The following is a 26295-nucleotide window of genomic DNA, read 5'->3' as shown; positions in this document are numbered from 1 at the left end:
ATGCTGGCTATAACAGATCACATATGGTAGCAAGGAACACAAAGGCACCGCAAACAGCCACTTTGAAGGGCCCCCAAACAAAGGGAAACTCCTGAGTGCTGAGGCTCACCCACATGGTGTATACATAGAAAGTGGCCAACCTGGGTGGCCCCTGGACAAAGGGAAACCCCAGGATGCAGGGGCCTGGCCTCATGGGGAGTACGGGGACCACGGCCATTTGGATGGCCCCCTAACAAAGGGAAACCCTCGGAGTGCAGAGGCGCATCCACAAGGTATGTATGGCTGGCCCCCCTGGAGTGAGGCGGGGGGGGAACCCCCATTAGAATAGTCACCTGGAACGTCAATGGTCTTAACGGCATAGTGATAAGATCCAGAGTCTTCACTCATCTGAAAAGTATGAAAGCCGACATAGTTGGGTCTCTTGGAGGAAGACTAAGGGAGAAGGACCGACTGCAGGTAAGAAAGAGCTGGGAGGGACAAATGTACTATTTGTGCTTTGGAACGAGGGCTTAGGGAGTGGCCATACTTCCCAATAAAAGGACAGTATTTACAGCATTGAAGATGGTTACGAACCAAGAGGGACGTTATGTTGTGGTTAGTGGTGTCCTGGAAGGGGCACCAGTGGTTCTTGTTAACGTGTACGCTCCCAACTGGAACAATGCGGAATTCATGAAAAAAGACGATGGTGGAAATCCCCGACATAGACGCACACCGACACATCATGGGAGGTGACTTCAACTGTGTATAGGACCCACAGACAGACAGATCAAACCTCAAACTGGGGACAAAATAAATACAGTGAAAGAACTGGGAGTGTTCATGGAACAGATGGGGCAATGCGCCCTTGGAGGGTCACAAACCCAGGAAAAAAAGGAGTTTTCCTTCTCCCAGGTACAGAAGGACCAACTTCCTCATTGTGGGGAAACTGGTGCTTCCAGGGGTAGTAGGAGCAGAGTATGCCACAATCGTAATCTCTGACCATGTTCCACACTACATGGATGGGAGGTTGGAGACGGGCCGGGCCCAACGCCCCATGGAGGCTGAACATGGTTCACCTTGCCAATAAGGCATTCTGCGAATGGATATCACAAGAAGTTAACAACAACTAGAATGGAAAGGTTCACCCTGCACATTCTGGGAGGCGCTGAAGGCAGTGATAAAGGGATAAATTATTGTGTACTAGGGGCGCAGCGATAGAAAAGAGAGGGCGGTTAGGCAGCAACTAGTCAATCCCATACTGGAGGTGGACCGGTGGTACTGCACGGCTCCAACTATAGAGCTACTGCCGGATAGGAAGAAGCTTCAAACGGACTTTGACCTGCCCAGGAAGCTCCACCAGACACGGGGTCCTTTAATCAGCCTCCTGCTTGCTCACCAGCTGAGAAAGCAGGCAGCCACGAGGGAAATATCTCAGGTTTGGGACAGCAACGGCATGCTGCTCACCATGCCGGAAAAGGGAGGCTTTCGAGCACCTCCCCCACCCCCGCCCCCGCCCCCTCCCCTTCCCCTTCCCCACTGCCGAGGGGGTTCTGGGATGAAGCCTTTCTTCAACGGTCTGGGCATGACGGTCATGGGGGAAGACAGGAGATGGGGCTTGGAAGCACTATTAGAACTGGAAGAGGTTATGGAGTGTACCAATTCCATGCAGGCGGGGAATTCGCTGGGGCCAGATGGATTCCCTACGGACTTCTACAAATAATTTGAGATACTACTGGCCCCGCACTTGCAGGAGATGTTGGCAGACTCAATGGTAAGGGGCTCCCTACCACCAACACTAGCACAAGCCTCAATAGTGCTGACAGCCAAAAAGGACAAAGATCCAACTGAGTACAGGTCCTACAGGCCCAATCTCGCTACTCAACGTAGATGCAAACATCGTAGCAAAACCCCAGGCTCAATGGCTGGAGTTGCATGCCAGAGGTGGTCGCAGAGGATAGATGGGCTTTGTCAAGGGCATGCAGCTAACATCGAACATTAGGCACCTGTGGAATGTGATAATGACCCCATCCGGGGAGAGAACACCAGAAGTGATCATCTCCCTTGACAGAGTTGAGTGGAAGTATCTCATAGAGGTACTGGAACGGTTTGGGCTTGGGTCAGAGTTCACCTCCTGGGTGAAACTACTGTACAGCAGCGTTCGCAACTCCTCAGATAATCAAGCAGTCAATGTCCAAATGCAGCAAGACCTGGACAATATCCAGGCTTGGGCTGACAAGTGGCAAGTTACATTTGCACCACACAAGTGCCAAGCAATGTCCATCTCCTACAAGAAAGGATCTAACCACCATCCCTTGACATTCAAGGGCATTACCATCGCTAAATCCCCCACGATCAGCATCCTGGAGTTAGTTACCACTGATCAAAAACTGAACTGGACAAGCCATATTAATACTGTGGCTACCATGGTAGGTCAAAGGCTAGGAATCCTATGGTGAGTAACTCACCTCCTGACACTCCAAAGCCTGTCAACCATCTGCAAGGCACAAGTCAGGAGTGTAATACTCTCCACTTGTCTGGATGAGTGCAGCTCCAACAACACCCAAGAAGCTCGAAAACATCCGGGGCAAAGCAACCCACTTGATTGCTCTCCCTTCCACAAACATTTAAAACCCTCCACTGACGAACAGTGACAGCCGTGTGTAACATCTACAAGATGCACTGCAGTAATTCATCAGGACAACACCTTCCAAACCCATGACCACTATCATTTAGAAGGACAAGAGCAGCAGATACCTGGGAATGCCACCATCTGGAGCTACTCCTCCAAGTCACTCACCATCCTGACTTGGAAATATATCGCTGTTCACTGTCACTGTGGCAACATCCTGTAACTCCCTCCCTAACAGCACAGTGGGTGTACTTACACATCAAGGACTGCAACAGTTCAAGAAGGCAACTTACCACCACCTCCTGAAGGACAACTAGAGATGAGCAATAAATGCTAACCTAGTCAGCACATCTACATCCCATAAATGTATTTTTAAAATAGCGCTTCCATGGCGAGCATACGGACTACCACCACCAGCTCTAAACACTTCCAGCTGCACAGAGTCACAAAGCAAGGATGCTCGCTATCCCCGTTGCTGTTCTCCCTGGCAATCGAGCCACTAGTGATCACCCTCAGAATGGAGAAGGACTGGAGAAGTAGCCAGATGGGAGTGGGGCGGGGAAAGAGAGAAAGAGAGAGAGAGAGAGAGAGAGAGAGAGAGAGAGAGAGAGAGATAGAGATAGAGATAGAGAGAGAGAGAAACAGAGAACAAAGAGTGTCCATCTATGTAAATGACCTCTACATCCCAAAACCCCAAGCCAACAGCTTGGGGCAGCACAGTAGCATTGTGGATAGCACAATCGCTTCACAGCTCCAGGGTCCCAGGTTCGATTCCGGCTTGGGCCACTGTCTGTGCGGAGTCTCCACATCCTCCCCGTGTGTGCGTGCGTTTCCTCCGGGTGCTCCGGTTTCCTCCCACAGTCCAAAGATGTGCAGGTTAGGTGGATTGGCCATGATAAATTGCCCTTAGTGTCCAAAATTGCCCTTAGTGTTGGGTGGGGTTACTGGGTTATGGGGATAGGGTGGAGTTGTTGACCTTGGGTAGGGTGCTCTTTCCAAGAGCCGGTGCAGACTCGATGGGCTGAATGGCCTCCTTCTGCACTGTAAATTCTATGATTCTATGAACATGGAAGGGTTTCACAAATCTCATTAAGGGGATTGGAGTCTCCTCGGGCTTCAAACTTAACCTGAACAAAAGGTGAAATCGTCCCAGTGAACACGCAAGGAGGCGGGACACAGCTGGAGAGACCACCATTTAAACAAGTTGAAACCAAATCCCGCCACCTGGACATCCAAATAGCCCATGACTGGATACTGATCTACAAATGGAACCTGACGAGTCTAGTGGAGGAAGTCAAAGGGGACTTACAGAGGTGGTGCACACTCCCACTCTCACTGGCGGGGAGAAAGCAGACGATCAAAATGAACGTACTGCCCAAGATCCTCTTCCTGTTCACATCCCTCCCGATCCCCAAGGCTTTCACGGTCGACAAATTAATCATGACGTTTGTGCATGTGTGTAGGTGGGCGTGTGTGTGTGTGTTGGTGGGCGTGTGTGCGTGTGCGTGGGGGGGGGGGGGGGGGGGGGGTGGAAAGAGAAGGCCCCCGAAGATCCAAAAAAGGATCCTACAAGGGAGAAGAAGCTTAGGAGACCTGGCCCTCCCAAACCTACTGTTCTACCACTGGGCAGCCACAGCAGAAAGAGTGAGGGGATGGGCGAAGGAAACGGGAGCAGCATGGATGAGGATGAAGGGGAGTTTCTCCATAAAGATATCTATCTGTTCCCTAGTCACAACCGCACTTCCATCCCCTCTGACCAAGTAGTCAAGAAGCCCAGTAATGCTCCAAATGTGCTATCAGATGAGACAGCACTTAGGCTCAACCAAAATATCCACTATGGCTCCCATCTGTAACAACCACAGCTTTACACCTGCAACAATGGATGCCACCTTCAAACGTTGGAGACACTGACAGTCAGAGACATGTATACAGATGACAGAATAGCGACCCGGGTGGAACTCACGGAGAGGTCCCAACTGCCAAAAACAAATGAACGGAGACACATACAGGTCAAAAACTTCCTCTGCCGGGAAATGATGACGTACTATCAGATACCAGGACGTTCGATAATTGAGGAACTGTTATATGCAGGCGAAATAGGTAGGAGGAACTGGAGGGACCTGAATGGGCGACTGTTGGAGGAGGTACACTCGTCCCTGGACGAGACAAGGGTAGATGGGAGGAAGAACTAGGCATAGAAGTAGGTGGGGGACTCTCGATCGAAGCGCTACACAGGGCGAACCCTGCCTCCATCTGCGCAGGGATGAGCCTAATGCAGCTAAAGGTGGTGCACGGAGCGCACCTAAATAGAACCGGAATGCGCAGGTTCTTCCAAGAAGTGATGGACAAATGCGAATGGTGCCAGGGAGGCATGGCAAACCACACCCACATGTTCTGGGCCTGCCCCAGATATGTCAGGTTCTGGACGACCTTCTTTGAGGCAATGTCCAATGTTGTTGGGGCGAAAGTGGAGCCATGCCCAAACATGATGGTCTTTGGTGTCTCAGAGCAGCCAGCACTCTTTATTTGGAGGGCGGCTGACGCCCAAGCCTTTGCCTCGCTAATTGTCCGTGGAAGAATTCTGCTTGGCTGGAGATCGGCAGCACCACCTAAGCTGCAGACTGGCTGTCAGGCCTGTCGGAATTCCTCCAATTGGAGTAGAGAAAATTTGCCATCCGGGGTCGGATCTTGGGGCGTGGAAGTCGTTCATGTTCCAAGACCTCTTCATAGTCAGCAATCAGTAGAGAAAGCGGGACACACACACACACACACACACACACACACACACACACACACACACACACACACACACACACACACACACACACACACACACCACACACACACACACACACACACACACACACACACACGAAGGAGCCTATAGAACATAAAGGAAAAGGAAAGGGGTGTGGGGAGGGAGGAAGGGGAGGGGAGAAAGGCCCACAAAAAAAGAACGCGAGGGACAAGAGTTAAAACCACAGGGGACGGGATCGAGACACACAGAAAAGCAGAGTGAACAGGAACACACCGTTCAGGCCACACTGGGCGTACAGCAGAGGCAGATTGGCCAAAGTGGGACCACGGTCACAGAGGGAGGGGAGACAAGTGCATGTAAGGATAGATAATGATCTTGTTTGTTTCTGTTCTCCTTTTCTCTCTTTTGTTTTTCTCTTTTGTAATTTTTATTTTTCCTTGGTTGTCTTTGCCATTATACAACTTGTAATTTCACTTAAGAACAGAAATGTGAAACATAAACTGTGATAACCAATAAAAACAGTATAAAAAAGAATGTCTGGAAAGCAGGAGGTTCTACAACAATGAAGCACTTCAGTTTATTCACCATCGAAAGATAGAATTTTCTGCCCAATGCATCTTAGAACAAGTTTTCATTTGTGTTTGTTCAATCAGGAAACCAAAGTATGACACAAAACATAAATAAGCAAGTGAAAAGCAATCCAAAAACCAGAAGATTGTGCAAATGCATGGTTTACACAAATAAACATATTCTGTGAGATTTGTTTGCAATAACGAGTGAGAAACCAGCATCTTAATTGTGCTAGAAAGTTAAGAGAAGTTTCAGTGTGCAGTTCTCACCCATCCAACTAGTCAACATTCTGAAAAATGGCTTTACATGTTTTAGGTTTAATCTTCATTTCCTTCCATTTTGAATCTTACCTTCTATTCAAGGACAGACTCCATATATAGAGAACAACACAGGACATTTCAAACTAGTACTGAACAGCTATTTTACCATCTGGGTTGCCTATCAACTGATATTCAAATCAATCTACGATATCCCTACAATCCCTATGTTTAATCCTCATTGCTGGCATCAACAAATCAGCTCAGTCAAGGGTAACCAAAATAAAATTAAAACTCAGGACAGAATAGACAGTGGTTAGCACTGCTCCCTCATGGCGCTGAGGACCCGGGTTCGATCCCAGCCCCAGGTTACTGTCCGTGTGGAGTTTGCATATTGCCCCAGTATCTGCGTGGGTCTCACTCCCACAACCCAAGAGATGTGCATGGTAGGTGGATTGGTCATGCTAAACTTGCCCTTAGTTGGAAAAACAAGAATTGGATACTCTACATTTATATTAAAAAAGGTATGTTGAGAGAAAAAGATTGGTGAAGACAAATAGATAGAGAAATACAGCACAGAACAGGCCCTTCGGCCCACGATGTTGCGCCGAACTTTTGTCCTAGATTAATCATAGAATTTTGGACAATTTTCCATGGCCAATCCACCCAACCTGCACATCTTTGGACTGTGGGAGGAAACCGGAGTACCCGGAGGAAACCCACGCAGTCACGGGGAGGATGTGCAGACACCACACAGACAGTGACCCAAGTCGAAATCGAACTTGGGACCCTGGAGCTGTGAAGCAATTGTGCTATCCACAATGCTACCGTGCTGCCCTTAAGAAGTTAACCTACACTCCATTATTCTACCCTAATCCATGTACCTATCCAATAGCCGCTTGAAGGTCCCTAACTTTTCCGACTCAACTACTACCACAGGCAGTGCATTCCATGCCCCCACTACTCTCTGGGTAAAGAACCTACCTCTGACATCCCCTCTATATCGTCCACCATTTATCTTAAATTTATGTCCCCTTGTAATGGTGTGTTCCACCCAGGGAAAAAGTCTCTGACTGTCTACTCTATCTATTCCCCTGATCATCTTATAAACCTCTATCAAGTCGCCCCTCATCCTTCTCCGTTCTAATGAGAAAAGGCCTAGCACCCTCAACCTTTCCTCGTATGACTTACTCTCCATTCCAGGCAACATCCTGGTAAATCTCCTTTGCACCTTTTCCAAAGCTTCCACATCCTTCCTAAAATGAGGTGACCAGAACTGCACACAGTACTCCAAATGTGGCCTGACCAAGGTTTTGTACAGCTGCATCATCACCTCACGGCTCTTAAATTCAATCCCTCTGCTAATGAACGCTAGCACACCATAGGCCTTCTTCACAGCTCTATCCACTTGAGTGGCAACTTTCAAAGAACTATGAACATAGACCCCAAGATCTCTCTGCTCCTCCACATTGCCAAGAACCCTACCATTAACCCTGTATTCCGCATTCAGATTTGTCCTTCCAAAATGGACAACCTCACACTTGTCAGGGTTAAACTCCATCTGCCACTTCTCAGCCCAGCTCTGCATTCTATCTATGTCTCTTTGAAGCCGACAACAGCCCTCCTCACTATCCACAACTCCACCAATCTTCGTATCATCTGCAAATTTACTGACCCACCCTTCAACTCCCTCATCCAAGTCGTTAATGAAAATCACAAACAGCAGAGGACCCAGAACTGATCCCTGCGGTACGCCACTGATAACTGGGCTCCAGGCTGAATATTTGCCATCCACCACCACTCTCTGTCTTCTATCAGTTAGCCAGTTTGTTATCCAACTGGCCACATTTCCCACTATCCCATGCCTCCTTACTTTCTGCATAAGCCTACCATGGGGAACCTTATCAAATGCCTTACTAAAATCCATGTACACTACATCCACTGCTTTACCTTCATCCACATGCTTGGTCACCTCCTCAAAGAATTCAATAAGACTTGTAAGGCAAGACCTACCCCTCACAAATCCGTGCTGACTATTCCTAATCAAGCAATGCCTTTCCAGATGCTCAGAAATCCTATCCCTCAGTACCCTTTCCATTACTTTGCCTACCACCGAAGTAAGACTAACTGGCCTGTAATTCCCAGGGTTATCCCTATTCCCTTTTTTGAACAGGGGCACGACATTCGCCACTCTCCAATCCTCTGGTACCACCCCTGTTGACAGCGAGGACGAAAAGATCATTGCCAACGGCTCTGCAATTTCATTTCTTGTTTCCCATAGAATCCTTGGATATATCCCGTCAAGCCCGGGGGACTTGTCTATCCTCAAGTTTTTCAAAACGCGCAACACATCTTCCTTCCTGACAAGTATCTCCTCAAGCTTATCAGTCTGCTTCACGCTGTCCTCTCCAACAATATGGCCCCTCTCGTTTGTAAATACTGAAGAAAAATACTTGTTCAAGACCTCTCCTATCTCTTCAGACTCAATACACAATCTCCCGCTACTGTCCTTAATCGGACCTACCCTCGCTCTAGTCATTCTCATATTTCTCACATATGTGTAAAAGGCCTTGGGGTTTTCCTTGATCCTACCCGCCAAAGATTTTTCATGCCCTCTCTTAGCTCTCCTAATCCCTTTCTTCAGTTCCCTCCTGGCTATCTTGTATCCCTCCAGCGCCCTGTCTGAACCTTGTTTCTTCAGCCTTACATAAGTCTCCTTCTTCCTCTTAACAAGACATTCAACCTCTCTTGTCAACCATGGTTCCCTCACTCGACCATCTCTTCCCTGCCTGACAGGGACATACATATCAAAGACACGCAGTACCTGTTCCTTGAACAAGTTCCACATTTCACTTGTGTCCTTCCCTGACAGCCTATGTTCCCAACTTCTGCACTTCAATTCTTGTCTGACAGCATTGTATTTACCCTTCCCCCAATTATAAACCTTGCCCTGTTGCATGCACCTATCCCTCTCCATTACTAAAGTGAAAGTCACAGAATTGTGGTCACTACCTCCAAAATGCTCCCCCACTAACAAATTTATCACCTGCCCTGGTTCATTACCAAGTACTAAATCCAATATGGCCTCCCCTCTGGTCGGACAATCTACATACTGTGTTAGAAAAGCTTCCTGGACACACTGCACAAACACTACCCCATCCAAACTATTTGATCTAAAGAGTTTCCACTCAATGTTTGGGAAGTTGAAGTCGCCCATGACTACTACCCTGTGACTTCTGCACCTTTCCAAAATCTGTTTCCCAATCTGTTCCTCCACATCTCTGCTGCTATTGGGGGGCCTATAGAAAACTCCCAACAAGGTGACTGCTCCTTTCCTATTTCTAACTTCAACCCATATTACCTCAGTATGCAGATCCCCCTCGAACTGCCTTTCTGCAGCTGTTATACTATCTCTAATTAACAATGCCACCCCCCACCTCTTTTACCATCCTCCCTAATCTTGTTGAAACATCTATAACCAGGGACCTCCAACAACCATTTCTGCCCCTCTTCTATCCAAGTTTCCGTGATGGCCACCACATCGTAGTCCCAAGTACTGATCCATGCCTTAAGTTCACCCACCTTATTCCTGATGCTTCTTGCATTAAAGTATACACACTTCAACCCATCTCCTTGCCTGCAAGTACTCTCCTTTGTCATTGTTACCTTCCCCACTGCATCACTACGTGCTTTGGCGTCCTGACTATCGTCTACCTTAGTTGCTGGACTACAGATCCGGTTCCCATACCCCTGCCAAATTAGTTTAAACCCTCCCGAAGAGTACTAGAAAACCTCCCCCCCAGGATATTGGTGCCCCTCTGGTTCAGATGCAACCCGTCCTGCTTGTACAGGTCCCACCTTCCCCAGAATGCGCTCCAATTATCCAAATAAATGTGGTTCCTTACAGTCAGAAACAGGGGAATTTATAATGGGGAACAAAGAAATAGCTGACCAATTAACCGCAGAACCATAGAATCACGACAGTGCAGAAGGAGGCCACCTACCTGCACATCTTTGGACACTAAGGGGCAAATTTAGATTGGCCAATCCACCTAACCTGCACCAAACACATACTCTGATTCTGACTTTGTCTTCACAAAGGGGGACACAAATAGCATACCAGAAATGTTGAGGAACATAGGGTTTACATTAGGGTTTTACAAACTGTGCATCCGCGGGTGGGTCGCTGGCGGGTGTCAGCAGGGTCTCGGAGCAAATGGTTGCAGCGTTCCTGATCACAGTAGAAGCGCCTAACAGCTGTGACCAGCTTTTAAGAACGCCGGCTGCGACACGTTTTAAGTTGAGAATGCCTACTGCAACCGGGTTTTAAATGGGAACGATGCAGACTTCCCGCCAGATGTGGCACAGAGAGCAAATCACCTGCCCGGCACATATACTGATATCACACATTTGTACATCCATGCTTTTGGTGCAAAACCACGGAAGAGAGATTCCTCAATTTTCTAGCTGCGGGCAAGCAAGCAGCAGGTCTGTGAAGAACTGAGGATGGATCATTTTGTTATAAGGAAGAGAGGGCCAAAGACACAAACAGGCCAGGATCTTACAACTGAATCTGTTGGAGAGAGCTGCCCAGGAGAGTCCATGGCAGGACAAAGCAATACTAGTATGAGCTGTATACAGAGCTCCAGGGCCTCTGGTGAATAACCTAAGAAACCAAAATTAGGAACAAAGCACTAAAGATGATTTATTGAGATATGGCTTTGTTAGTTGGGACAATGCAAATCAAGATGCAAAGGCCAGCCTGTGTTATATGCAGGAAAGTGCTGGTAAATGAAAATTTAAAACCCTAAAAACTTGAAAGGCATTTGAAGGCATGGCAAGATCGAGGTCAAACCTTTGATTTTTTTCAAATGATGCAGCGAAAATTTAATCATCAGCTGAAGTCCTTCGCAAAAATGTAACATTGAATGACAAAGCACAATTCGTCTCTTATATGGTAGCTTACCGTGGAGCTAAAAAGAAAATGTCCCGCACTATAGCAGAGAGATTCATTCTCGCTGCAGCATTAACATGGCTCATACGGCCATGGATGAGAGGTCAGCTGAAAAACTGAAATGCACCCCTCTCAGTGATGACACAGTAGCTCGCCGAATTTGTGATATTGCTGAGAATTTAGAAGCGCAGCTTATTTCTCCTTTAAAGTCAGCATAGGAGTTCTCAATACAACTGGATGAAAGTACAAACTTTTCAGATTGTGCAACCTTACTAGTTTACTTTAGATATGTTTGGCACAATGAATTTGTTAGGGATTTACTGTGCTCCCTGACATTACCAACCAGCACGACTGTCGCAGAGATTTTTGAAGTACTGAATAGTTACGTGGTTGGAAAGTGCGGGCTCAACTGGATTCATTGCAGAGGAACCACAAGCGATGGGGCAACCGACATGACTGGGGAAAACAAGGAGTTATAAGGATTAAGGACGCAGCTGGTCAAGACACTGTTTGGAATCATGGTTTTATTCACCGAGAGGCATTGGCATTGAAGGAATTCCATCCGACTTTGAAGTGGTGTTGAAAGGAATTATGAAAGTTGTGAATGTAATTAAACACAGCGCACTCAATACCAGGCTTTTTGAGGCTTTGTGTTCCGATATGGGGGCCAAGTACACACATTTATTGTCCACCAGAGGTATGTTAGCTCTATCAAGAGGCGGGTGCTTGTCACGTTTATGACGAATGTATGAAATCCATGCTTTCCTTCTGAGAAACGTCCCGTCCGGCGATTCATTTGGTGATGAAAAGTGGATGCCTACTATGTCTTACAATCTTTTCAATTTTAAACTAACTGAACCTCAAATTGCATAAGAATGATGATTGTGTTCGGCACTGTGAAGAAAGAAGATGATTTCCAAAAGTCACTGAAAGTTAGCAAGTGTGAGTAAAAGCCAAAAGTACAACAGGTTCTTAAAAATTGCTACGGAACTTTGAAGAAAACAAGGTTAGTAAGGGAAACTATCAATAGACTGGCAAGCCTTATTCAGTCCCACTAGCCACGCTGATCAACAGTTTTTGTTGCTACTTTCCAGAGGAGATGGTCAGATTTTGAAAAAAAAGAGGTAGGTGAAAAATTATTTGAGACATCAGAGTCAATTATGTTGCTCGTTATGCTCTCTCCTTAATTGGCTCTGTTTATGACGGACAATATGGTCGCCGTCCTTAATTCTAATTATGCTTGCTCAAGAGTCGCCAGGTATCTTCTCGCTATCCACAAGGTTCAAAACCGAATACTGATCAAAGACTCGATACACCAGTTAGTAAGTTCAAAATCAATACTCATTTATTTACACACAGTCAATTATACTCATGCACAAACTCTACTAACAAAACTATCACTACTACTAAAAGCCTATACATAGCTTTAAGTGCCCACTCAGTCAGAGGAACTATGGTCGTTGTCCGGTTCTGAGGCTGCTGGCATCGAACTTGTATAGAATAGTAGCTAGGAGCGTCTATCTCGTAGTGTGCGTTGACTTTGGACTTAATTGTCTGGTGCAGCTGCTAGGCAGGTCTCTCGCTGCTGAGAGCCAAGGCCAAGAAGAATGATTCTGTCTTGGGGGCTTCCTCTTATACCCCAAAGGGGCTTCACGTGCTTTTGGGCGGGCCTTGAACTTGGCCCCAATTAATTGGACCACATCCTAATCATCTGTATTGATTTTCTCCAATAAAGGGGTGGCTGCCTGATCGCTGGGCGGGCCCTAGGTGACCGTTGGCCTCTTAGTCTCCTCTGGCGCCGGGGTGTCCTGCTTTGGTATCGTTTGCTTAAATGGTTTCTCTTTGCCCCTGGAGATAGCTCATTAGTATGTTAATGGCTTTGCAGTATCGGTCTTATCTGGGAGCTGCAAACTTCAATCCAAAGACAAACCTTGCATCTGCTTGCTTTCTTAGCGTTGTCCAATTTTCCCTTCATTCTCTGCAAGTGTCCATTTTGTAATCGGGACGTGGCCACCCCAGGTGGCTACAATTATTAACTTACAGCTGATTTTGAATGAAGAGACTGAACTTCTGCACCTCACCTTGACAGCATATTATAAACAAGCCACAGATTCATGAGGCTGTCAGCATTCTGGTGTAGTGTCTCCAAGGAGTATCCAGTGCTGAGTAAATCAGCATTCTGTTGCACTATTGCTCTTCACAACGACCTACATTTTCAAGGCTAGATTTTCCGTCCTCACAAATATGAAGACAGCACAAATGATCGGTCTGAACTCTGCACCTGATATGCGCATTGCTCTCTCCTCCTGTGAATCTGATTGGCAAGGATCAAGCAGGCTCTCCTATCACATTAAAGGTAAGCGTAAATCGGTGTTTTCAGAAGGCCAGCCGGTGTGGGTCATGAAGGTCGGCCGGCATGGGTCGCAAAGGTCAACCAGTTGGTAAACGTCGGTTCAGGTAAAAACGTTTGCAAAACACTGGTTTAGAGAGAGGGAGGAACTGAAGGAAATCAGTATTAGTAGATAATTGTTGAGGAAATTGATGGGATCGAAGGCAGATAAATCCCCAAGGCCTGATATTCTACAGCCTAGAGTGTTTAAGCAAGTGGCCCTAAAATTATGGATGTATTGTGGTCATCTTACAAGATTCTATGGACTCTGGAACAGTTCCCACAGATTGGAGTGTAGCTAATGTAATCCCACTATTTAAAAAGAAAACAGGGAATTATGACCAACGGGCCTGATGTCGGTAGTGGGGAAAATTCTAGAGTCCATATCAAAGATTTAATAGCAGAGTGCTTGGAAACAGTGCAGGATTGGGACAGAGTCAGCATGGATTTATGAAGGGAAACACATGCTTGACAAATCTACTGGAATTCTTCGAGGATTTAACTAGTAGAGTAACCGAGGGGGAGCCAATGGACGTGGTTTAGTTGGACTTTCAGAAGGCTTTCGACAAGTCCTACATAAGTGTAGATTAAAGTGTATGGGATTGGTATAATGTATTGAAATGGATAGAAAACTAGTTGGGAGACAGGAAACAAAGAGGAGGAATAAATGGGCCTTTTTCGTAAGGGCAGGCAGTGACTAGTGAAGTACCACAGGGAACAGGGCTAGGACCCCAGCTATTCACAACATATATTAATGAGTTACATGGGGGGACTAAATGTAATTTCTGCAAATTTACACTTGATACAAAGCTGGATGGGAGAGATGCTTCAGTATGATTTCGACAAGTTGAGTGGGAAAGTGCATGGCGGATGCAGTAAAATGTAGATAAATGTGAGATTATCCACTTTGGTAGCAAAAATAGGGAGGCAGATTGTCTGCATGGTTATAGATTGAGAGGGAAATGTGCAACGACGTCTGGGTGTCCTTGTACACCAGTCGCTGAAAGTAAACATGCAGGTGCAAGAACAAAGAAATGTACAGCCCAGGAACAGGCCCTTCGGCCCTCCAAGCCCGTGCCTACCATGTTGCCCGTCTAAACTAAAATCTTCTACAATTCCTGGGTCCGTATCCCTCTATTCCCATCCTATTCATGTATTTGTCAAGATGCCCCTTAAATGTCACTATCGTCCCTGCTTCCACCACCTCCTCTGGCAGCGAGTTCCAGGCACCCACTACCCTGTGTGTAAAAAAACTTGCCTCGTACATCTCCTCTAAATCTTACTCCTTGCACCTTAAACCTATGCCCCCTAGTAATTGACACCTCTACCCTGGGAAAAGCCTCTGACTATCCACTCTGTCTAAAAGCAGGCGGTAAAAGCAGCAAAATGGTACGTTGGCCTTCATAGTGAGAGAATTAGAGTACAGGGGCAGGGGTGTCTTGTTGCAATTATACAGGGCCTTCGTGAAACCACGCATGTATATTGAGTACATTTTTAATCTCCTATCTGAGGAAGAATGTTCCTGCTATAGAGGGAGTGCAGCGAATTTACCAGGCTGATTCGGGATGGCAGGATTGACATAAGAGATACAATTAAATTGATTAGGATTATAATCACTGCAGTTTAGAAGAATGAGGGGGGCTTTCATCGAAACTTATAAAATTCCAACAGGACTAAACAGGGAAGATGCAAATACGATGTTCATGATGGCGGGAGGAGTCCAGAACCAGAAGATACAGTCTAGGACTAAGATGAGGAGAAAGTTCTTCACCAAGCGAGTGGCGAGTCTGTGGAATTCGCTACCACAGAAAGCAGTTGAGGCTAAAAGATTGTAAGTTTTCAAGGAGTTAGATATAACACTTGGGGCTAAATGGATCAAAGGATATGGAGAGAAAGTGGGATCAAAGGATATGGAGAGAAGGTGGGAACCAGTGACTGGGTTGGATGATGAGTCATGATCATAATGGATGGCAGTGCAGGCTCGAAGGGCCAAATGGCCTACTCTTATTTCCTATTACCAACCAAATGCAGATTACTTTCTACAAATATTTCTTACCATATTTCTTATCATATACATCTCTATGCTCCCAAGTTAAAAAAATGCTTATTGAAATAAGTAGTCCAGCACCAATGGTTGGAAATACTTAGCCATGGCTCACAGTGATGCATTCCAGGAAAGCTTCTGTTTAATTTGTACTTTTCATTCTTTCATAAATTTTTCATGGAAAGTGAACAGCGCTGGCAATGTTAGTAGTTGTTGCTCATCCCTAATTTTCCTTGCGAAGGTGGTGATGAGTCTCTTTTTTGAACCACCGTAGTTCATGTGGTGTAGGTCGACCCAAAGTGCTAATCTGAAGAGAATACCAGGATTTTGACACAGTGACAGTGAAAGTGAAAGAACAAAGACGTAGTGCCAAGTCAGGATGGTGTGTTAGCTTGGAAGTGGTGTTGTTCCCATGCGTCTGAGATGGCAGGGTTGGTACATAGAAGGCAGACGAGGGTGAAGAATGATCAGAACTAACTTCATCTGTGATTGAGACGACGGCAGCATTGAGACCATGTGAATTGCCATGGTTAAGGGGATGTGAATTAAATTCAGGACTTTACATGGAGGGATAAAGCGAGGATAAAGAAGGCATGAACTCAGGAGAGAGCAGGCAGGATGAGTTGAGATAGAGGCAGAAATCAACAAATGTGAGATGTTGTCTGGGACAGAGGGTGAGGGAGATAAGCAGTGAAGGACATTTGTGAGAACATATTTATTGTACTTGACTGGTTATTAGGGAACAAAGATGTTAAATAAGGTTGAACTGGTGAGGTTTGCAAAGGAGGAAAAGGTGCCCAGGGATTGGTGGTGGTAGGAGGGTCAAGCCAAGGTGTGATTTCATGATAAGTGCCACACTGTCACCATCATGGTATGACATAGCAAATGGTTGAATATATAGTTGGACAGGGAGGCTGCATTTAGGGGGAAGGTGGCATCATCACTCGTGTACCATTTTCTGATGAAAGGTCATTGACCTGAAAAATAATGATGTTGCTCTCCACGGAGGCTCCCTGAACTGTTGAGTATTTCCAGCATTTTCCTTTTTTTTAAATAAACTTACGAGTGCCCAATTCGTTTTTCCAATTAAGGAGCAATTTAGCATGGCCTATTCACCTATCCTGCACATCTTTTGGTTGTGGGGGTGATACCCACGCAGACACGGGAAGAATGTGCATACTCCACACGGACAGTGACCCGGGGCCAGGATCGAATGCGGGTCCTCGGCGCCGTGAGGCAGCAGTGCTAATCATTGCGCCACCATGCTGCCCTAAGCATTTTCTGTTTTTATTTTCTTCCAGTATCGGCAAGTTAGATGGGAAGGAGATGAGTCTTTTTTTAAATGCCAAGAGAGGCAAAGACGGAAGCTGTTGGTTTATCCAAGGCATCAAGCTTGGGATAACAGCAAGAAAGCAGGAAGATTGAGAAGTACTGATAACTCGATGTTGGGATGTGGGAGCACAGAGAACCAGAGAGGGGAGAAGGAAAGAAGACAATAGAAGAGAGAGAGGACTAGGAAGGATAAAGAAAAAAAGCTTAAAGGGAGTGTGTGTGGCGCTAACAATTGCACACAAACACTCGAATCGGTACAAGAGAGGCTTATTACAGTGAGATGCTATTCCTTCGGCTGCAGCTGTAGAATGGCATCTCAGGGAAACTTATGAATATTTATACTGCTCCCTGTGGGCGGAGCTAGCCGGCAGGAGCTTACACGGCGGAGGTGCTGGCGGTGTTGGTGCTGGCCAGTGGCTGAATGACTCCGGGAACGAGCCAAAATCTTCCATGTCCTCGAGTGTGGGCAGGGGAACGAGGGGTAGACCTGGTGGGGCTGAAGTCGGGGACGCCGGGGAAAAGGAGGGTGGCGCGTGGGTATGGGATCGGCACCCGAGGGAGCCAGGTCCCTGAGCGAGACTGTATCCTAGCGGCTGTCGGGGAACTCCACGTAGGCATATTGGGGGTTCGCGTGGAGCAGGCGTACCTGGTCCACCAGAGGGTCTGCCTTGTGGAACCTGACATGGCCCTGGAGCTGCGAGGACCGGCCCTGGAGCTGCGAGCCAAGTCGGGAGCGACACCCCGGATGTAGACTTCCTAGGGAAGGCAAAAACACGTTCATAGGGTGTGTTGTTAGTTGCGGTGCACAGCAGTGACAGAATGGAATGGAGCGCGTCAGGGAGGACCTGCTGCCAGCGAGCGGCTGGGAGGTTCCTGGACCGTAGGGCTAGCTGGACGGCCCTCCATACCGCCCCGTTCTCCCTCTCTACCTGCCCATTTCCCCGGGGGTTGTAGCTGGTCGTCCTGCTGGAGGCGATACCCCTGCTGAGCAGGAACTGACGCAGATCATCACTCATGAACGAGGATCCCCTGTCACTGTGGATATAGTCGGGGAAACCGAACAGAGCGAATATGGAATCAAGGGCCTTGATGACGGTGGCAGACGTCATATCCGGGCATGGGATCGCGAAGGGGAACCGAGAGAACTCATCCACCACACTAAGGTTGTAGGTGTTATGGTCGGTGGAGGGGAGGGGCCCTTTGAAATCCACGCTGAGGCGTTCAAAGGGACGGGACGCTTTCACCAGGCGCGCACGGTCTCTGGTGACTGTCCGTACTTCCTCGACAGAGTAGGGCAGATTGCGAGCTTTGACCAGATGGTACAACCGAGTGACCCCCGGATGGCAAAGACTCTCGTGCAAGGCACGGAGCTGGTTCACTTGTGCGCTGGCACATGTACCTCGGGAGAGGGCGTCTGGGGGCTCGTTGAGCTTGTCGGGGCGATACAAGATCTCGTAATTATAGGTGGAGAGCTCGATTCTCCACCGCAAGATTGTGTCGTTTTTGATCTTGCCCCGCTATGTTCTGTTAAACATGAAGGCTACCGACCGTTGGTCAGTGAGGAGAGTGAATCTCCTGCCGGCCAGGTAATGCCTCCAGTGCCGCACCACTTCAACGATTGCCTGGGCCTCCTTTTCAACAGACGAATGTCGAATTTCGTAGGCATGGAGGGTGCGGGAAGAGAATGCCACGGGTCTGCCAGCCTGGTTTAGAGTGGCGTCAAGGGCGACATCTGAAGCGTCGCTCTCTAATCGGAAGGGCAGTGTCTCGTCTACCGCGTGCATCCCGGCCTTGGCTATGTCTGAGCGAATACGAGCGAAGGCCTGTTGTGCCTCGGCCATGAGGGGAAATTGTGTGGACTGGATCAGTGGGCGGGCCTTGTCCGCGTATTGTGGGACCCACTTGGCGTAATAAGAAAAGAACCCCAGGCATCGTTTGAGAGCCTTGGGGCAGTGGGGGAGGGGAAGCTCCATGAGGGGGCGCATGCGGTCGGGCCCCAGTAGTCCGTTTTGGACTACGTAGCCGAGGATGGCTAAGCGGTCTGTGCTGAACACATAACAAGGAGAAGTGCAAGTGAGGTTGAGGAGAGATGCGGTGTGGAGAAATTTTGCAAGGTTGGCGTCATGGTCCTGCTAGTCGTGGCCGCAGATGGTGACATTGTCGAAGTACGGAAATGTGGCCCGCAGTCCGTACCGGTCAACGATTCGGTCCATTTCTCGCTGAAATACCGAGACCCCGTTAGTGACACCGAAGGGAACCCTAAGAAATTGATAGTCGACCATCCGCCTCGAAGGCAGTGTAGGGACGGTCCGATTTACGGGTGGGGAGCTGGTGGTAGGTGGATTTCAGGTCAATTGTTGAGAAGACCCGGGTACTGTACAATCTGATTGACCATATCAGATATGCAAGGGAGGGGGTATGTGTCGAGCTGTGTTGATGGTCTGGCTGTAGTTCACGACCATCCTGTGTTTCTCCCCAGTTTTAACCACCACCAATTGAGCTCTCCAGGGACTGTTGCTGGCCCTGATAATACCCTCCCGAAGCAGCCGCTGGACTTCGGACCTGATGAAGGTCTTGTCCTGGATGCTGTACCCTCTGCTCCTGGTGGCGACGGGCTTGCAATCTGCAGTCAGATTGGCAAAGAGGGAGGGAGGGTCAACCTTGAGGGTCGTGAGGCCGTAAACGGTGAAGGGCGGTAGGGGTCTGCCGAATTTGAGGGTAAGGCTCTGGAGGTTACATTGGAAGTCCAGGCCCAGTAGGTGTCGCACAGAGGTTGGGGAGAACGTACAGGCGGAAACGGTTGAATTCAACGCCCTGTACGGTGAGTTTGACCAGACAGAAGCCCGGATCGGGACAGAGTGGGATCCGGAGGCCAGGGAGATCCGCTGGTTGGCGGGATGGACCATGAGGGAGCAGCGCCTTACCGTGTCCGGATGGATGAAACTGTCCGTGCTCCCAGAGTCGATGAGGCAGGAGGTCGCGTGGCCGTTGATAAGCTCCGTCGTAGAAGTGGTGGCCAGGTTGCGAGGACGGGATTGGTCAAGCGTCATGGAGGCGAGTAGCGGGCGATTGACCGAAGAGTCCGACGAGTAGCAGCCGCGACCCGGGTCCCGTGGTCCAGTTCCGAGGGGAGGACAAAATGGCGGCGTCTGGAGTACCTGCGGGGAAGAAGATGGCGGTGCCCATGCAGCTCACGTTGCGGGGGCGGGGCAAGATGGCGGCGATCATGGAGCGCACGTTGTGGGAGCGGGGCAAGATGGCAGCGACCATGGAACGCTTCATGGAGGATGAAGATGGCGGCGCCCATGGCGGGGTCGGCGAACGATGGCGGCGCCCACTGATCGCACGTGGAGTCGGGGAAGGAAGATGGCGGCACCCACTGATCGCACATGGCCCCGGGAGCAGCGGACGGCAGGGCCCATTGCGCGATCGGCTGAGGCGAGGGGGAGAGTTTGGGCGTGATAGCGGCAACTGCGCGGGACTGACACACCGCTGCAAAGTGGCCTTTCTTGCCACAGGATTTGCAGGTCGCGGTGCGGGCCGGGCACGCTGGCGGGGGTGTTTCTGCTGACCGCAGAAGTAGCAGCGGGGACCCCCAGGATGCGCGGTGCGGCGTGTTGCGCAGGCATACTGCGCGGGAGCGGCCCCAGTCGGGGGGGGGGGCGGTTGCGGGGTCCACGAGGGTAGGATGGGTGGGCCGCGCGGCAGGCAGGGTAGGATTGCACATTAGGGGAAGCGGCCGTCATTGAGAGCGCTAAAGTCTTTGTTGCCGCAAGGTCGAGAGCGGCCCCTTCCAGCAGTCGTTGCCGGATGGGGTCCGATGCAATACCCGTCACAAAGGCATCCCGCATGAGGAGATTCGAATGTTCCGTGGCCAAGACAGCCTGGCAGTCGCAGTCCCGTACTAGAGGGATAAGGGCCCGTCAGAAGTCCTCAATCGACTCACCCGGTTGCTGAACGCGAGTGGCTAGTACATGTCTCGCAAACAGAGTGTTCGTCGACTGGGCGTAATTCTCTTTGAGAAGTTCCATGGCCCGGGTGTAGTTAAGCGTGTCCTGAATCAGCGGGAACACGCTGGAGCTCAACCTTGAGTTGTACCTTCTGAGCCTCCGATGATGTAGGGTCCACTGAGGTGATGTAGGCCTCGAAAACAGCCACCCAGTAGTTAAAGTCTTTCCTGGCGTGCAGCGACTGCGGATCCAGCTGCAGGCGATCGGGCTTAATTCTGATGTCCATGATGTTGGAAAATCTCACTGTAATAAATTGTGGCGCTAACAATTGCACACAAAGACTCGAATCGGTACAAGAGAGGCTTTATTACAGTGAGATGCTATTCCTTCGGCTGCAGCTGTAGAATGGAATCTCAGGGAAACTTATGAATATTTATACAGCTCCCTGTGGGCAGAGCTAGCTGGCAGGGGCTTACCGGGAAACCTGTAATACAGGTACTGTCGTACATCCCCTAATGCAAGCACACACACATATATACATAAACACACAGTGGTAGACCACCACAGGGAGAAATAAATGGAAATAGGGAAGATGGATTTGGTTCCAGAGCAGCAATTAAAACGTGCTCGCAAAGCACAGGAAAACGTAAGCTACATAGGCCTGATTACATAGTTATTAGGGTACATTAAAACCTGAGAGCAAACAGGAAATGGATAGGAGACCATAGGAGGGAACCAGAATTAAACTCAGAGGTCCTATGGTGAGGTTATGGAGTTAGCATGGAGCATACTCAACTGTTGAACGAGTTAAAGATAGGTGAAGTGAGTGAAATTCAGAAGCTGTGTGTGGGTAGATTATCAGAGGATGCACTGATGGTGGTATTTCCGTAGGATCGAGAATCCAGGATGTATACAGAATCAGCTGCAGGGCAGTAAAATGATAAGCGAAGTTGGGGATCTTCATAAAACCCGGAAGGCACGAGAATGGGTACTTTGGCCTTGAGTGAGCAAGTTGCTGGCAGGAACAGAAGCTGAAGCTGAAGAACAAGTATAACCAGTGGCTAGTCACAGACTCAGCAGTTGATTGAAGAACAGGCTAGACAGGTGGATGATGGAAAGGGGATAAATGGATATTGTGACAGGATGTGGGCACATGGAATTAAGACTACTGTTCATGCAGAGGACAAACACCAGCACAGACTTATCAAGGTAAATGGGTCTGTTTCCAGACTGTAATTTTTATGGAACCATTAGAATCCCCATTCTTAAAAAGGCACAACATGAGAAAGCACCTTTGCACCTGTGCAGAGAAGCAGTTTAATTATGGAAAGTAGAGCAACCACTTTATTACACAGGATCCCCAAAACACACCTTCAAAATTTAACCAAAATTAACATAATAAAATCAAAAAGCCAGACAAAAGAACTTACTGACTGGAATCATGTCTCTGACAAGGCAGTAATACAGAAATGCCACTGGTTTTTGCCTCTTATAAAGTTCATCTATTGACCAAATGCTACAATTCTCAAAGTCTGCAAATATGCTACGAAGTTCAAATGCATGCCAAACCAGTAATTAATTACTGTATTAAGGATAATAAAGTTATTTGCTCCCTCACTATAGCACTGGCAGCACAAGTGGCTGCACTGTGTCTTCACAGCACCAGGGTCCCAGGTTCGATTCCCCGCTGGGTCACTGTCTGTGCGGAGTCTGCACGTTCTCCCTGTGTCTGCGTGGATTCCCTCCAGGTGCTCCGGTTTCCTCCCACAGTCCAGAGACGTGCAGATTAGGTGGATTGGCCATGCTAAATTGCCCTTAGGTGACCAAAAAGGTTAGGAGAGGTTATTGGGTTATGGGGATAGGGTGGAAGTGAGGGCTTAAGTGGGCCGGTGCAGATTCGATGGGCCAAATGGCCTCCTTCTGAACTGTATGTTCTATGTTCTAACACAGATGCTGTCAGACCTGCTAAGAGAGTGTCCAGCATTTTCTGTTTTTGTTTCAGATTCCAGCATCCACAGTAATTGGCTTTTATAGTCTAACAGTCACTTGGCAGTGCAGAACTTGAATTTTGCTGAGAGACATATTGCCAAAGCTTTTTAACGTGCACACATCAGGTCAAACGCAAGGTTGTTAAAATTTTAAATGATCGCAGCAATTTATATAAATTTTGTAAATAAATGTCTCTCTTTTCAGCATTATTTAGGAATATTCTAATAAACCTAATGGAACAAGTGTGATTTTTTTTCCCAATAGCATATCGTTATCAATTCACAACTTGCCACAGTAAGAGTTTCCCCCAACAATACATTAAACATCTATTCTTCATCCTTTTTATTTTAAAACAACCTTTGTTTTATTTTACGTGGAAAGAAAAGTTGCATGAATGAATGTTTCATATTTTTAAGACCTGCCACAGTTTACATATGCCAAGGTTAAAGCACTTTCTATTGTTGCTTTTTTAACATTGACACATTCGCAAGCCCAAATCCATAATGTTAAATACTATAATTCTCAAAAACTAAACTACAATTAATAACTTAGCTTTTAATTCTGCTGGCTACAATAGAGCAAAAGTTGAACCAGTAAAATCTGTGCCAAACACAAGCACAAAACTGAGGATGTCTATATTACTAAAACATTATCCTTCAATTATCTCCAATAAAAACTGAATGTTCATGTATACAAGTCAATTCCTTAATTGCATAATTGTACTTATCTTTAACAATAACATAAAAACCATAATATTTGGATTTGTTTTTAAATACCATTGTTTCACTTTGCAGTTACACGTGATTGATGTTTCTTTTTCTATTTTGTGGAAGCACGTAATTCAGGCTAAAAACGGGTCATTTCACTTGAGACTTCAAAGAAAGGCTACAGTGGTTTACATACAATAACAGTATTTATGAACACCAAGTATAGTTCTGCCCACACACTCAATTGAGCGTCTACAGTTTAGTAAGATTCAATTATGCATTTGTACTTCAATTATCAATGTTTTGTGAGAATCAAAAAAGTCTGTAAAACATCCGAACCGAAACAAAGTTCACTACAGCAATTAATCATCCAACTGAATATATCCATGAATTCAACATACAGAGTGGTAGGTAAATCAAAACATAAATAAATATCATTGAATCCACCACAATTAACACTCATTTGCTCTTGGCAAGTGTGTTTAAAACATTTTAAATAGAAAACGAAGATTTCAAAGTACAAGCCATAACATTTAAGCAAACACGTGTATAGAAAACACTGGACAAAAGTTAACAGCGTCTTGATAACGTTTCGATACAACTGAGTATTTTAAAATAAATGTGTCAACTTAAAATAATTACTCGATCTTGCACTGATTACATATGTGTGAACATAAAGCCCTTACACTCTTACATTTAAAATGAAATATTTCCCCGCCTTTTGGAATATTAAAGACATCGTAAACCTTTTCCTCCGCCCCCTGAAGCACAAAGAAACAAATCACCTATTAAAAAAGTCAAAGTTAAACACCACCGCCCTCGTAAATAAAACAAACTAAAACCGAATGCTCTCTGTTCGAGACGTCTAGGTAGCAGACCAATCGATAACAATCTGTTGTCAAAAAGCCACATAAAACAAAAATCAATCCCATCCGCTTCACCGAAGAAGCCGGCATCAAACCGATTTCCCCCAATACCCAGAGTTTAACCAAATCTCAAACGTTATAGTTTTCTACAAGGAAATCAAATATCGATGTTAAATTAAAACAAAATCCTTTTTAATTTCGCATAAGCGAAGGAGTATCTGGCTTTAAAAAGTGGATGAAACATACGCTCTTTAAAAATCCAGTGATTTTAAACCAATGTAATAAATAAACACCATTAAAATCTCCCTCCCTCTCTGTATTAACTCACCGCCATTTTGCCCGGTTTTAATTAAAATAAACTCAAGAGAGATGCCTCCAAAAATCCATGCCCACTAAAACGATCCGGACAGAGAGACGGGGAGGGTGGGGAATCAACCCACCCCGGGGAAGATCGCAGCACCATCAAATATTGCATAAGGCCAGGGGGCAAACACCTGATCAGCCACACTCACCAACACTTAACAGCTATGTGCACACTTCTGCAAGTATTAATTCTTTGTTAAAATATCCCTTCAAATAAGGCAGGTAAAATCACGATCAGGTCAGCGATGGGGGGGGGGGGTGTAACCAACAATAAGAAATAAAGATACAACAGAGAAGATGGGGGGGGGGGGGGAGAGAGAGAGAGAACAGAGAAGAGAAAGACAACAATCACCACCCTCGCCCTCTAAAGAAAAACAGAGCTGAGGGTTAATAATCATTATAATCACTGACACCTTTTTTTTGCCAAAACTCCGTTTCCACATTTTACCAATATATCTTATTGTATACATAATATGCGTGTGTGTTTGAGGATCATACACACACAATGCATAGGCACAAACGCACACATATACAGGACGTTATATAATAAAGACAATGCAAAGAAAGGTAAACCACCGTTATCAACAACCTGCAAAATAATACACACCAGGATAATTAATAATGTAAGGAAACAACAACAAAACAGGCACCAGGCAAGATCCACACAAGGCCTTGCGAGAGCAGGAGGTGAGATGAAACATGTTTTGGGATCAGGGAATTGTCGTTATTTTAAAATCATCTTTTCCTTCCCATCCTCCCCACTAAATGTGAATTAAAAACACAAATAAATTAGCAGCAGCAGCAACCTGGAAAAATAAATATGCTGCAAACCCAAAAGAGATAGAGGCGAGAACAGAGCGGTCCACGCTGCACAGTTTAAATATTAACAGCTTATTATTCAGATCCACCATTTCTTGGATGTGAGAAAAAAATCCGGTAAAAGAAAGAGAGCGAGAGGTTTGCAGAGGGAGAGCTGTCGGTGCCACAGGCTGGAAGAGCAGTTTGGGGCTCAGAGGAACTACAGATATATAATAATACTAATAATATTCACCTCGGTTGCTGTTGTTGTGAGGAGTTGTTGGTGGGTAACAGTCGCCAGGACTACGGCGCTTTATTCACAAGGCAACAGTTGCTATAACTGAAGCCGCCGCTGAAACCGCGCCTGATGGCAGGAAGCGGGCCGCCAGCGTCATCGCCGCACCACTGCGGCTGCGCAGCACAGTCACAGAGGGAGGGGTGAGCCGGAGGGAGCCGGGGGAGGGCCGGGGGAGGACCGGGGGAGGACCGGGGGAGGGAGCCGGGAGCCGGAGGGAGCCGGGGAAGGGGTGAACCGGTGAACCGGAGGGGGCCGGGGTGAACCAGAGGGAGGGGTGACACAGAGGGAGGGGTGAAGCCAGGGAGAGGCAAAGCCGGAGGGAGGGGTCACCCTGCGGGAGGAGTCACCCAGAGGGAGGGGTCACCCAGAGGGAGGGGTGAGGCGGAGGGAAGGGGTCACCCAGAGGGAGGGG

At 47.3% G+C, this 26295-nt stretch overlaps 1 protein-coding gene across 3 annotated transcripts in view; it reads right to left on the bottom strand.

The window, feature by feature from the left end:
- rfx3 (regulatory factor X, 3 (influences HLA class II expression)) overlaps positions 1–25993 on the bottom strand; it is a 572273-nt gene extending 546280 nt beyond the window's left edge. For all 3 annotated transcript variants that reach the window (XM_038804657.1, XM_038804659.1, XM_038804656.1), the window contains exon 1: positions 25839–25993. The gene's annotated coding sequence lies outside the window, so the exon portion shown is untranslated. The remainder of the gene's footprint in view (positions 1–25838) is intronic.
- Positions 25994–26295: the final 302 nt, after the last annotated feature.

The sequence above is a fragment of the Scyliorhinus canicula genome, chromosome 8 (assembly GCF_902713615.1).
Source record: "Scyliorhinus canicula chromosome 8, sScyCan1.1, whole genome shotgun sequence".
Classification (NCBI taxonomy): domain Eukaryota; kingdom Metazoa; phylum Chordata; class Chondrichthyes; order Carcharhiniformes; family Scyliorhinidae; genus Scyliorhinus; species Scyliorhinus canicula.
The sequence above is the reverse complement of the archived record's forward strand: the minus strand, read 5'-3'. Positions and strand labels throughout refer to the sequence as shown.